The sequence below is a fragment of the Mirounga angustirostris genome, unplaced genomic scaffold, assembly GCF_029215605.1.
Source record: "Mirounga angustirostris isolate CCGP_5_RB_7025 unplaced genomic scaffold, mMirAng1.0.hap1 SCAF_4, whole genome shotgun sequence".
Lineage (NCBI taxonomy): Eukaryota > Metazoa > Chordata > Mammalia > Carnivora > Phocidae > Mirounga > Mirounga angustirostris.
Genome location: NW_026991712.1, coordinates 107,288,633 through 107,301,948, shown reverse-complemented (window position 1 = coordinate 107,301,948; position 13,316 = coordinate 107,288,633).

The window sequence follows — 13,316 nt, the reverse complement described above, 5'->3', positions numbered from 1 at the left end:
GTTTCTATGGTTACCTCATTATCCAGCATTGAGTTTTGTTTGTATGGTTACCTCCAGCATTGAGTTCATGTTCTGGAGAAGGGAAAGGGTGAGCACTACAAGGTAAAAGTCATGTGCAAGCTGAATCCCTCCCTCTTTAAAGACCTTTCCTAGAAGCTTCATCCAGTAAGTTCTAAGTTTATCCCATTGGCCATCCCTGGCTGCCAGGAATGCTGGGAAGTATAGTACTTTTGTTTAGATGAAACATGATAACCAAAACAAAATTGGGAGCAAAAAAGGAGAGCAGGAGATTGGATACTGGGAAGACAACTTGCAGCTTTGCCACAGATGGGAGGAAGAATGTGGAAATGGCATGTCTGCTGCTCAATGTCAACCCCAAAGTTGAGGAATGATCTCGGGACACTAGACATTTTCATTTCTCTTCGATAACCTATTTTGATGTAACTAGCCATTACTTTATCAACCTCCTTTGTATTTTCAGACTGTAACACAGGTCTTCCCCATAAAATAACTCAATTCAACTACCTTTATTTAGGGCTTTATATTTACCAAGCATGAGTTTTACAATATAAGAAATCTACGGCTAGCATTTATTTAGTAGTTACTGTGCTTAGGAATGATACATATGATCTCACATAATCCTTAAAATGTTCCCATTAACTAAATATTATTTTATTTTTGTCTGTCTTGCTGACTGTTGTATCCCAAAGCACCTATGATAGTGCCTAGAAAGATCCCAGTAAGTATTTGTGGAATGAACAAATCCTCATTTTGCAAACTGGAAATTTAAAGTATAAGTAAGCATAAATTGTGTAACATCTACATTTAGTAAATGGCAGAGCCAGAATATAAACCGTGACTCCAGAATGCTGTCCTTACCACTATGACAGCTGATCTCAAGTAGGAATAAATAACTTTCTGATGGAAGGAACCACGTATTACTTGTCCGTTAGGATCCTCAGCTTCTAACACAGTGCCTGAAATATCTTGGGTACCTGTAAATACTCTTAATGAATTAATGATAGGCAGAGGAGCAGACAGCAACCTGGACCTACAAATCCCAACTTTATATCAGCTCTAGGACAGTATGATAGGCCTGGCAAAGCCAGACAAATTCTTTCAAATATTTAAGCCACCTAATTTTAGAAATCTCCAGGGAGAATACTCTTCAATCTCTTTATCTTTATTTTACGGCTTTCTCTTGCTACATTCTGTAACCTCATTTCCAGAAAAAAGAAAACGAACAAACAAAAAGCAAACTAAAAATTTTTTAAAAACACTTAAAGGAGTTGGAAGTATTACTTGAGCTGAAAGCTTTAAAACAAAAGTTGTTACTATTTCAGGCCTTGACATTTGCTATTTCTTCTGCCTGCAACTTTCTTCTACCAGATAATTGTATAACTTGTTCTGTTACTTCAGTTAGATCTCTGCTCAAATCATGTACCCTCAGATATACTATCAGTGGCCCTTCTATTCAAATAGTTTCCCTCCACTATCTACTTATCTTGATTTTTCTTTATAACACATAGTAGTACTTGACAGTGTATTTTATATTCATTTTTGTTTTGTCTTCTCCCACTAGAGAGTAAGATTCCTAGAATCCTGTCTCATTTGGTTAGTATTGTAACCCCAAAACTTAGAATGGTACTTAACATATTGTAGGATCTCACTAATCATTAATTCAGAGAATAAATGAATCAATGAAATTAATTCAAGAATGTCATAAAAGAAAACTAGCAGATTTCAGTACATACTCTTAAGAAAGTGACTTAAACCATATACAAAGATGACTAAGACAGACCAGGTCCTATACTAATGCAAACATCAGTTATATCAGCTAAAATTAATATACTTTTGGTTCTTGTCTTAAAAGAAATTCTTCATATGTGCATTGTCGTCCTGCGAAGGAAGAAGTTTATGTGAGTTTTATCTTGTGGGTTCCATGGGAACAGCATGCTTTATGTAACCAGTTATCCAATTTAAGAGAACTTCAAATACGTTCTAGATAAAACAACTTCCAGAGACCCTAATTGGTATTGCTGGTTTTAGATATAGTCCTGAAAATCATAAAGTTGAATATCAAGAAACACAATGAGGAGAGGAAGTAATAACAGGAATATTCTGCAGTCAAGAAACAAAATTTTGATACTACACCAATCATTCATCCTCTAACTGCACAGAACAGTTGAATTGGAAGCTTAATTTAAACAAATTGAAAATTTGTAAGTAGACACAAGCAAGAACCTACTGACTCTAAAAGAAACAAATTATTAACACAACGGTTGTTGAATCATCAATTCCAGGAATGTTTTAGAGTTGTTGATCTCCTTTGTTAGGAAAATCTAGATGTAGACACATCTTACTTAAAGGTTGAACTATATGACCACTTTAGATACTGCTATAGACTGAATTGTGACTCCCCCCCAACAAAATTCATTTATTAAGCCCTAACTCCCAATGTGATCCAGGTTATTCACATGGCAGTGACACAGTGGTATGCTTTCAAGAGAAAAAGCAGAAGCATGCATGACCTCCGGAAGCCCAAGCTCAAAAGTGGCACAGGGTCATCTGTGCCGCATTCTATTGGCTAAAACAAATCACAAAGTTAGACCAGACTCACGGAGTAAGGAAATAGATTTATCTCTTGATGGAAGAATATGCAAGGTCACACTGCAAAGGCCACAGATACAGGGAGGCTGTTAATTGTGACCTTCAATGCAATTGATTCACATTAGAGTACCTGAAAAAGCAATTTACAAAGTGAATATGTGAGTGGAAATGGAAGTGGGAGGGGGGCACCATATGGGGATAAATCAGAGCTGACGTTACTTAAGCGTAATTATCATAATTTAAGTAATAGTTCTACATACATATACGGGAGTGAGAGTGGAGAGAGTATTCTAATTTTCTTAATGAAAGAAAATTCACTTCTTTAAAAAAAATTTAAAGGAATTTAAATGAGAAGGATTTTAATTACATAACCTTAGCATGGAGATTTTTCACTGTGTGAAATAAATCAATTCACGTTGTGCCGAAATCTGTGAAATTCATTTTTCCCTTCCTGTTGAATGAATATTTCCTTGTAATAATTCTCTTTGCTGAGCACAGTAACCAGCCAGTCTGCCAGTTCTCTCTGAGTGGGAGGCTGTCAAATGGTACACGAGAGTCAGGAAAAATGCATCCATCTTTCTGCATTGTGACATTCATGAATCAGACCAAAAGCTTTTAGTAATATGGAGACAATGTGAGTTCTAGGCTTAAGTGCACAGAAACAGAACAGAACTGTCATTATTACAACATGTTCCCAGATAAGAGGAGGCAAAGTCAAAAAAAAAAGTAAGCAGCCTTCAGTTTCTCTTAAAACTTCAACATGGTTGGGTTTTCTTTTTTTTTAGGTTCCCCCTGCCCTGGTTTGACAATGATTAAATATATATATTTTTTCTCGGACAGCACAATCAGAGTTACATTATGGTAGCCTCATCCCAAACGTAGGTCAAAATTAATTCATACACTAATGCAGGATAGTAAGAAGAAGCAGTGCATAATTTTGTGCTTAATGGAAAAAGCAGCTGACTTCTTGAAAAAGAGGTATGGATCTCCTTCTTTGTTTAATTCTAGTATAAACATGTTTAATGGTATTTTAAATTTTTTTTTTTTTTTTTTTTTATTCATGAGAGTCAGAGAGAGAGAGAGAGAGGCAGAGGCAGAGAGAGAAGCAGGCTCCCCGCCCAGCAGGGAGCCCGATGCGGGACTCGATCCCAGGACCCCGGGATCATGACCTGAGCCGAAGGCAGACGCTTAACCATCTGAGCCACCCAGGCGCCCTGTTTAATGGTATTTTAATAAAAATTTGGACAGTCAAAGCAATTGTTATCTGTCTATTCCAGATGGGAAAATAATGATATCAATACTTTCTTAGTCCCTCTTTCTTAGTATTGATATTCATTAAACATAAAAGCTTAAATCCTTTTTATTTTTTTCTTTCTGTCTCTTAATTTTTTGTTTAAGAATATTTGACCACATTGGCCAAACTGCTCTGATGTTTTGAGACGATTTAGGCACAATCACCGTCTTTGTTGAGGAAAGAAATCCCTACTGAATTGAGATGCAAAGTTATTTTTCTGTTAAGTACTAGTTATGATCTGTTAAGGTCCAGGCTATTGCTATGAATGTTCCTCAGGTGACATAAATGGAAACTGATAACAAGAGAAGATTAAAGTGGAAAAAGAAGATATTCAGTATTAAAGATTTAATATCTGCCCTGTAGTTTATATGTTTGGTTACTTTATTGTCATCATTATATAATCTTTAGAACATAAAGTGAATTTTTTCACCAAACTTCAAAATTTTACCAAATAAATATTTAAATTTTATCTCTAGTTTTCAATCTGCACATACATTCTGAACTTTGATGTAGCTGGAGTGGGACAAACCTTACCATGCCCTATGTCTGGGCCCCAGGGTGAGGTAGTGGTGGCCCAGGCTTCTGTTGGATCTTTTTGCTTTAATATAAAATAAGAGTATCTCAGGCGCCTGGGTGGCTCAGTTGGTTAAGCGACTGCCTTCGGCTCAGGTCATGATCCTGGAATCCCTGGATCGAGTCCCGCATCGGGCTCCCTGCTCAGCAGGGAGTCTGCTTCTCCCTCTGACCCTCCCCCCGCTCATGCTCTCTCTATCTCATTCTCTCTCTCAAATAAATAAATAAAATCTTAAAAAAAAAATAAGAGTATCTCAGCAAGTTTCTCTAGAAGAATGGTTGGTGTCAAACTAGTTAAACCCACAGCAGCCATTTTGAAAACATTTCCTAAGATTTGCTTACTGGAAATACCTAAAAGTGGAGTTACACTGTGTTCTGCTTTCTTCCACCTTTAAAGGGATTCTATCCCCCAGATACAGCATTTTGGGCCCACCAGGTTCCAGCAATGGGGTTTTGTTATAGGTCGGAACATCTCAAGAAAGCAAACTCTGCTGCTTTCGAACAAACTAACAAAAAGTTGTCAGATTTGGTGGTAATAATTAAGCTAAATTAAATACTTCTGGATGTTTGTTTAACAAAATCACAAAAACTCCTCCAAAGTATTCCCTGAAATACCTTCATATCCGCTTCATTTACTGATTGCTATTCTCACTTGTAGAGTTAAACCTCAGATTTCCAGTAGTTCACAAAAGCAGCTTTGAAAACTTTGCTCTATTAAACATGGGAACACACTGCTCTTGAGCCCTGAAATGAGAAAATTTCCCTCCAATGTAATTGCTCCAAGTGAAATACTACATAATATTAACGTGCTTGGACATCCCAAGAAACTTTCCATTGGCTCATTACCTCTGAAGACTAGCAGTGTACTTCCTAATGGTTTCAAAACTTACTGGAAACAGGAAATGAAAGTGGAGAGCAAGGTCTTCTAAAGTAATCATAATAGTCATGCTGGCCTCAGCAAAATCACAGCAGTTATTATCCATTGAGTGATCATGAGGTGCCAAGTGCTTCACACTTACTAAGTCATTTCATCTTCACAAACATCATTATTTTCCCTCTTTACAATGAAGAAAACGAGGCACAAAGAGAGTAAGTAATATGTCTGGTGTCACATGGGGAAAAAAATGGCAAAACCAGGATCCAAATCTCCGTAGTTTAATATACATTATTTTGCCCCTTTACAATAATTCTGACTTCCTGAGGATGATTAGGTGAGTTTTCTCAGCAATTGTTACTCTGTCGAATTGCATCTTTTACGTGGGGGAAAGGATAGGCCAGCTCAGAGCAGCTAATGGGGACTCTGCATCCAGGAGAGGAAAGATGGTCCAGGAATTATGTCAAGTACAGTATTTCATACTGTGCAGTGCAAGCTATAGGTACTAAGCCCAGCTTTGCTCAATGGATTACAGAATCTTTGACTTCTGACTATGGTTAAAGGTGTGAATGTGTTGAAGGCCCCTGGTGATAAAGGGACATCAGCAACATAAGGAGAAGTCCCAGCACCTTAGACTTAGAAGAAGAAACTGCAGGGACATTTCTTTTGGTTGTGAAATGAACCCTCAGGTGAGGGGTTCTTTGGGGCCCACTGTGTTATAAAAATATCAATGATGTATTTTATTGATAATCTATGTGGGAACAATATTGGACATTCATATGCAGTATTTTATTTAATTTTTATGATACCTCTATGAGATTGCTATTATTGTCCCTATTTTAGAGATGCTAATCTCAGCACTAGTGAGTGACAGAGATAGAATTTTAACGTGGGTCTGTTTTAATCCAAAGCCTGTGTTCTTCACTGTTACTCTAGTTTTTCACAAAAGGAAGTCTAAATTTATTTTTTTACCCTGGTGTAGGAATTGCTTTTGTTTTACTGGTAATGTGTCTTGAACGGAGATCGTAGACAACATAGTTGCACACAGGCCTACAGTCTCCAAAGCAGTCATCAGGAGTCAAGAAACAACTAGGGATTCGAAGTCAAGACCAGGTGGCAGTAGGAAGAGAAAAAACAGGGCAGACAAAATGGCAGAAGCATAGTCCTCGAAACTGAAGTTATCCAGACTTTGCTGAGAGGGACTTTTATAGCTCCATATTACTACAGGGTCCAGTAACTCTCATCTTACATTCAACCTGGAATCATCCTCAAATTACAATTAATGTTCTTTCTTGTCAGAATTTGGATGTTGCTCCTAATAAGATGCTCTCAAACTCATAGTAAGTTCAGTAATGAACCTTTCAGTACTCCACAAGGGTATATCTGGCTCACAATTATGAGAAGCTTGACTACTGGTTCTGAGACCTTGCTTGGTATATCCCTTTGTTTCTGTTTCTTTCAACCAATGAGACTCTCCATTTTTACCGAAATGTGTCAACAGTAACAGAAGATATGCCCATCTGAAATGTTTATGAACAAAGCCACCTTATTTCAAGATGGCAAACTAAACCACAAATTAATTATTTAATGTATAACTTTACGCCTTCTCATAGTAAATACGCAATTATTTAACTCCGTTGAAAGTTATAGTGGAGTAGGCATTAAAAGATTGTTGCTAAATGATCAATGCATTCATTAGGACTCTTTCCACTGCAAGTGTAGGAACTCATCCAAAATAAGATTACATTTAAAAAGGGCAATTTTTGACTTGCATAGTATAAAATAGGTGCTGGCCTTGGGAACATCTGGTTTCCTGGACTCAAGTAATGTTATCAGTGCCTGCTTCCAACTCTAGTGTCAGCATATCTCTGTGTCGTTCTTTTTCTCCCTTCCACATGGTGGGTGTACAATAAAGACGTGGTGATGGGGACTTTTCTACAAGCAGAGCAAAATGCAAGCTCTTCTGTCCTGCATTAGAACCGTTCCAGAGAAGAACTGGGTTTGACCCAACCAATCACTTGCATACCCTTTTGAACCAATGACTACTAGAAAGAGATGGGTGTCATAGTCTGCAGTCACCATGTGGCTGGTGTGGTAGAGTAGGGCCAGCAACAGGCTCACCAAATTCACATGGTAAGAATCTCAAACAAAAATGGAAATGATTTTGCCAGAAGAAAAAAGACATGGTAGGATGACAAATTTTTTAAAAAAGCAGAAAAGCAAATAAAAATAGATATTTGCTTTCATCAATTTAAAAAGAAAAGAGATCTTATTTGATTTAATGAAATATCCATTCTAATTGTGTCTGAAATCCCCAAATATTTTACACTGAAGAATATTCTATGTACTCAACCTCCTTGTTAAGAAAAAACAAACACAGGTGGACCCGAAACTGAAAAATTGTCTTTGGGTCAGAGTCAAATGGAACAAAAGTTACAACCACGTGCTACTAAGAATTTGTGAATCTTTATATGAGTGTTTGTTTGTTTGCTTGCTTGTTTGAGGTTTTTGTTTTTTGTTTTGTTTGTTCTTTGGCCTGAACATTAGAATCTAAAGTGAGTTAAACATCACAGAATAAAATGTGGTCCGTAGGCTCTACTTGAAGACTAATTTCAGAAATACTTTATGAGTATTTCCTATTGTAGGCCCAACATCAATTTCCACAAAAATATTACATGTATTTCTCATATTGTTTCTATAATTTATTGACTGAAGGTGGCCAATGACTAATTCATTAACTTATCAAGCTTAAAATTTTTTATTCTCTTTTAAATCCTCTCTCTTCCAAAAGAAGGACATTTCTATAGGAATCATTTTCCTTTTCAGTTTTACACACTTAGCATTCTGAAAAATATAACACACAGAGATTAAAGAGGAAAATCATCCTGTTATTATCCCACATATATAGCTGCTTATACCATCCTTTCAAAATATACAAGAATGTAAAGGAACTTGATTGAACTATGAGTCTTTTGTAATTAACATGGAAATTTTTGCTGAGGAAAGGGAGGCGGCTTGAAATATTGTTCTTACATAAGCTGGTGGGAATATTTTGAACAAGAATTTAATTTATAAATTCATATTATAGGATCTCAAAACATAGAAATCCACATGTAAATATATAATTCAATTGGTTTTATTTCGGAATATTTCAGAAACTCCCCATTAACAATAATATTCTGAGAATTTTTGTTATGAAGCATATGCTTGAAAAACTATGTGGGTGGCTCACTGTTGAGTGGAAACTGCACTTTAATGCTCTGCAATCTTAGAGATGTTGGTAATTTTCAAAAGCAGATGTTCTTCTTGGCATCTACAGTAATATTCAGCATATATGAACATGCTGAATACATTAGGATGACCAAATGATAAGCTTTACGTGTTTCTGTTGTCTATTTAAAGCTTGGAGAAGGAAAAAAAAAAACTAAAAGGAAATGTTATTTAGTTCAAGGCAAGAACAGAGCAAATCAAATTTATTGTCCTTTAGGTTTAGAATTCCACTGCAGTCTTTATCTCATGGTAATTCTAGAAATGGCAAACATCAGTAACATTTTTCCCTGAAGTGTTCCTTTGTGGATGTTCCCAGTGTGGTCAGTGAATACTCAAAAAGAAACTTGGAAGAATAAAAAAGAAACTTGAGTGATCATTTTTTTCTTGTCAATTTTTTTTTTAAAACGGAGGAAGAGGAAACACATCATTTCTACCCTCATGCAAAAATGAAATCAGTGTTCACAAGACAAGTTCAAATGACCTTGTTACATATCTCCATCTCAAAAAATTAATCAAGATCTTTCTATTTTGGGGGCGCCTGGGTGGCTCAGTTGTTTAAGCAACTGCCTTTGGCTTGGGTCATGATCCCGGAGTCCTGGGATCGAGTCCCACATTGGGCTCCCGGCTCAGGAGGGAGCCTGTTTCTCCCTCTGACCCTCTCCCCTCTCATGCTGTTTCTCTCTCTATCTATCTCTCTCTCTCAAATAAATAAAGAAATGAATAAAATCTTTAAAAAAAATCTTTCTATTTTGGGGGTACCTGGGTGGCTCAGCCAGTTAAACATCCAACTTTTGATTTCAGCTCAGGTCATGATCTCAAGGTCATGAGATTGAGCCCCACCTTGAGCCCCACATTAGGCTCTGGGCTGGGCGTGGAGCCTGCTTAAGATTCTCTCTTTCCCTCTCCCTGTGCCCCTCCCCATCCCCACTTGCACACACATGCGCATGCCCTCTCTCTAAAAAAAAAGATCTTTCTATTTTTTAAGAATTAAAAAACTTATGCACATATAAGTGAAAGGTTCCCAGTTTAAAAAAGAGATATATCACTGTTTTATGGAGAGAAGAGGAGAATATGATATAGGGACCTTCAGGAATTTAGAATATTGACTCAGTAACTAATCTCTGAACCCCTATTATACATCAAGCACTGTCCTAGGCACTGGGAAAAAGTATGGTGAGTGGGATAAAATCACTGTCTCGATGAGCTGTTGGTGTCATTCAACTGTCATTGACCCTCTTTGTCAAGGGATTTATCTAATGATCTTAATAAAATTCCATCTTTTGGTTGAGTAAGGATATTGTATATGAAAGAAAATCCTTTGGTCCTTAAAGTAGAAAAGAATTCAAAGGCCAAGATATATGCTGTAAACTGAATAATGAGATGTGGCATACCAACTTGATCAAAACACTAATTTCCAACTTTGATGTGCTTCCTCTAGGTTTAGGATCCCTTAGGAATGCCTGTGGAAGCATCAAAGGAAAGAAATATGAGAAAATCCATTCTTTTCATTTGCTTCAATAAGTTTAAAAAAGGATGCATGGTTAGATCCTCTATAAACGTCCTTAACATAGATCAATTCATATAAACCTAAACATCAAGATATCAAGGAAAGATTTCTCGTGTTGTGTTGGGAGGGCAGTAATATCCTTGACTTTTATTTCACCAAGTTTGAGTCTCAAAAGATTGATGTGTATCTGGCAGGTGGAAGATTTCAGAAGGGATTCTAAGTTTCTCATTTTAGACAATAGTATTTTCTAAATCAGAGGCCATATATTAAGACTACAATGTGCTCTGACCAGAGTTTTATAGAGCTCTCATGGGTTCCAGTGCATAATTCCTGCGCGAATGTCTCCAAAGATCATTGAAAGTGGGATGCCATCATTTCCCAGTTTCAAAACCCATTCCCTATCCTAAAAGTGTCATAGAATATGATAACTGCCCCTTATCCATTCTCTCTTCAATCAACCCATCTGTGCCAGCTCAGCAACAACATCCCATTCTGCAGCAATGAGTCTACAGGGACTGCTGAGAGATGCCAACTCAAACTTCTGCCAACCCCCTAGCCCCTCTGAAGAGCCATATGCAAATCAGGAACAAATGAGGTCATTGCAAGGAGAACTTAGACTTATTTAGTCCATAGTCAGCCTGGGATAACTTCTTTTTCAGTAGAGGAGACATGAAGAAAAAAAATGTTTTTCAATTCCAGCACAAAATTGCATTTATGTTTCATATCATGCTCTCTTATATCATTATGAAGTAATAAAGTTTTAGCTGCATGACACTAGGCACGAAGTTTTAGGCACTAAGTACTATCTCAAGATACCTAACCCGAGGGGCTGTTGCAAGAATAAAATAAGATGTTACATAAAAAAACTTATCACAGTGCCTGGTAACTAGGCCACACTGTATCCTCCAGAAAGCACTACTTACCTTGATTTCTATGTGTGGAAACCCCTGGAATTGGGCAATAATGTGATATACTGGCAAATATGCATATTTTAAAAAATAAACATATGGCCAGGCATAGAGTGTGCATTATATAGATATTCTTTTTACTTTCCTCTGTGCATCATTTAATAATAACAGCGATGAGGCTGTTATCTGCTAAAGCTACCAGTCTCTAATGACATACCTACCTGTCGTGTTATCATCACATAGAGACTGTGCTTAGGGCGACCTACTCTGGACATTTCTCTTCCTTCTCTTTAACTCCTCTCAAGTCACAACATGCCTTCAGTAAGAGATCTTTCCAGTTGCCATTCATACATAGTTTTCCAATACTTCCAGGATGCTGGATGTTTCTGATGCTCTTCAGAATGTGATCCTTAATTGCTTACTGATATTTACTCTTCGTGTCCTTCACTATTTCCTTGAAGGGAACTAGATAGTTTCCCCCAAAAAACAGCATAATCGTTTTGGGTTTTTTTTTTTCCAGCAGGTATAGCACTATTCTTTACATATCTTTTTGCCCAGACTTTATAGGTCAAATCTATTCACTAGAGTACAATAAATGGAAGAAAGAAAGGAAAAAATTACAGAAAACACTCAACTCAAGATTGTACATTAGAATGCTAACTATTAGAAAGCACACAAAGGGCCAGCAACCCTAATACCCAGAGAATGGAAAATAACACACATTAATCTTGTACTGACCACTGGTGGGAGAATAAATTAGTCAAACTCTTTGGAGAGAAATTTGACAATACCTGTTTAAATTGAATTTAAACTTACCCTACAATTCAGCAAGTCCACATAGTTACACAGCTTGGAGAAACCAGCACATGTGCACTAGGAGAAATAATTAGAATATGCCTGGGTGGCTCAGTCGTTAAGCGTCTGCCTTCCGCTCAGGTCATGATCCCGGGGTCCTGGGATCGAGCCCTGCATCAGGCTCCTCGCTCCACGGGAAGCCTGCTACTCCCTCTCACACTCCCCTTGCTTGTGTTCCTGCTCTCGCTGTCTCTCTCTGTGTCAAATAAATAAATTTAAAAAAGCTTTAAAAAAAAAAGAATATATATTTCAGCATTGCTTCCATCAGTGAAAAACTGAAAGGAAACCAAATATCTACCAAACAAGAATGATAAATTGAGATATAGTCATACAAGAGAATACTACACAGCAGTGGAAAAAAATGAACCAGCCCAAATAAACATGAATAAATCTCAAAAATATAATCTCGATTGAAAAAGCAGCTTGCAGTATTCATTCAATCCATGTTTTCAATAAGTATTTATTAAACATTTTTTATGTGTCAGATACACAAGATTGTCGCAAGTAGTAGAAATTCAGTTGGGGAGAAAATAGGCAAAATCTTCGATCTCATGGAGCTCACATCCTCATGAGAGGAAAGAGATAAGAAGAAAATAAATAAATATACATATACTAAGGATGAAAAGTGAGTGAAGAAAATTAAAACAGAGTAAGGGTATAGATATTGAAGGGACTATTTTGTATAGGGTGGTCAGGAGAATGTGCTGATAAAATATTGTTTGAGCAGAGACCTGAATGAAATGAAGGAGCAAGCAAGATAGTGTTTTCCAGGTAAAGAAAACAAGCATAAGCCCTGGGTAAGAGCTGGGTATGTTCTGGAGCTAGTAAGGGAAAGAGTGGGAGGAAGTCAGTTCAAGAGGTGAGAGCACATAGCAAGATCAGAGGTAGGACTTTGCTTGTGTTCTAGGTAAGAGAGAAAACCACGAGTGGATTTTGAAAAGAGGAGTTAGTTACATAAGTGACTTAACTTCAAAGAATCATTCTGAATGCAGGGTTGAGAATCTACTATACAGGACCAAAATGGAAGCTGGGAAACCAGTTTATTATACTCTCTGAATGTTTTAACTATTTCATAATTTTAAAAAGATGCTAAAATGGATTGTTTCATATTTATATGCATCTGTGTGTAAAATGTATTTGTGTATGTATATATATATTTATGTACATAAAATACTTCAGAGACAAACAACAACAAATAATAGAAGATTTGCCAGAGGGGGTACGCATGTAGTCTATACTGGGTAAAGGATAGAAATGCCACTTTTTAGCCAACCCTGGTCTAAGGGCCAACAAATAAAAACTTTGGTGCCCGATTGGGAAATCCATGTTACTTCAGGAAAAAGATGTTTACAACTATGCAGAAAATTAGAGAAAAAGAAATTAATTACTCATGCTTGTAGAAAAATTAGGTCACACATGAATATA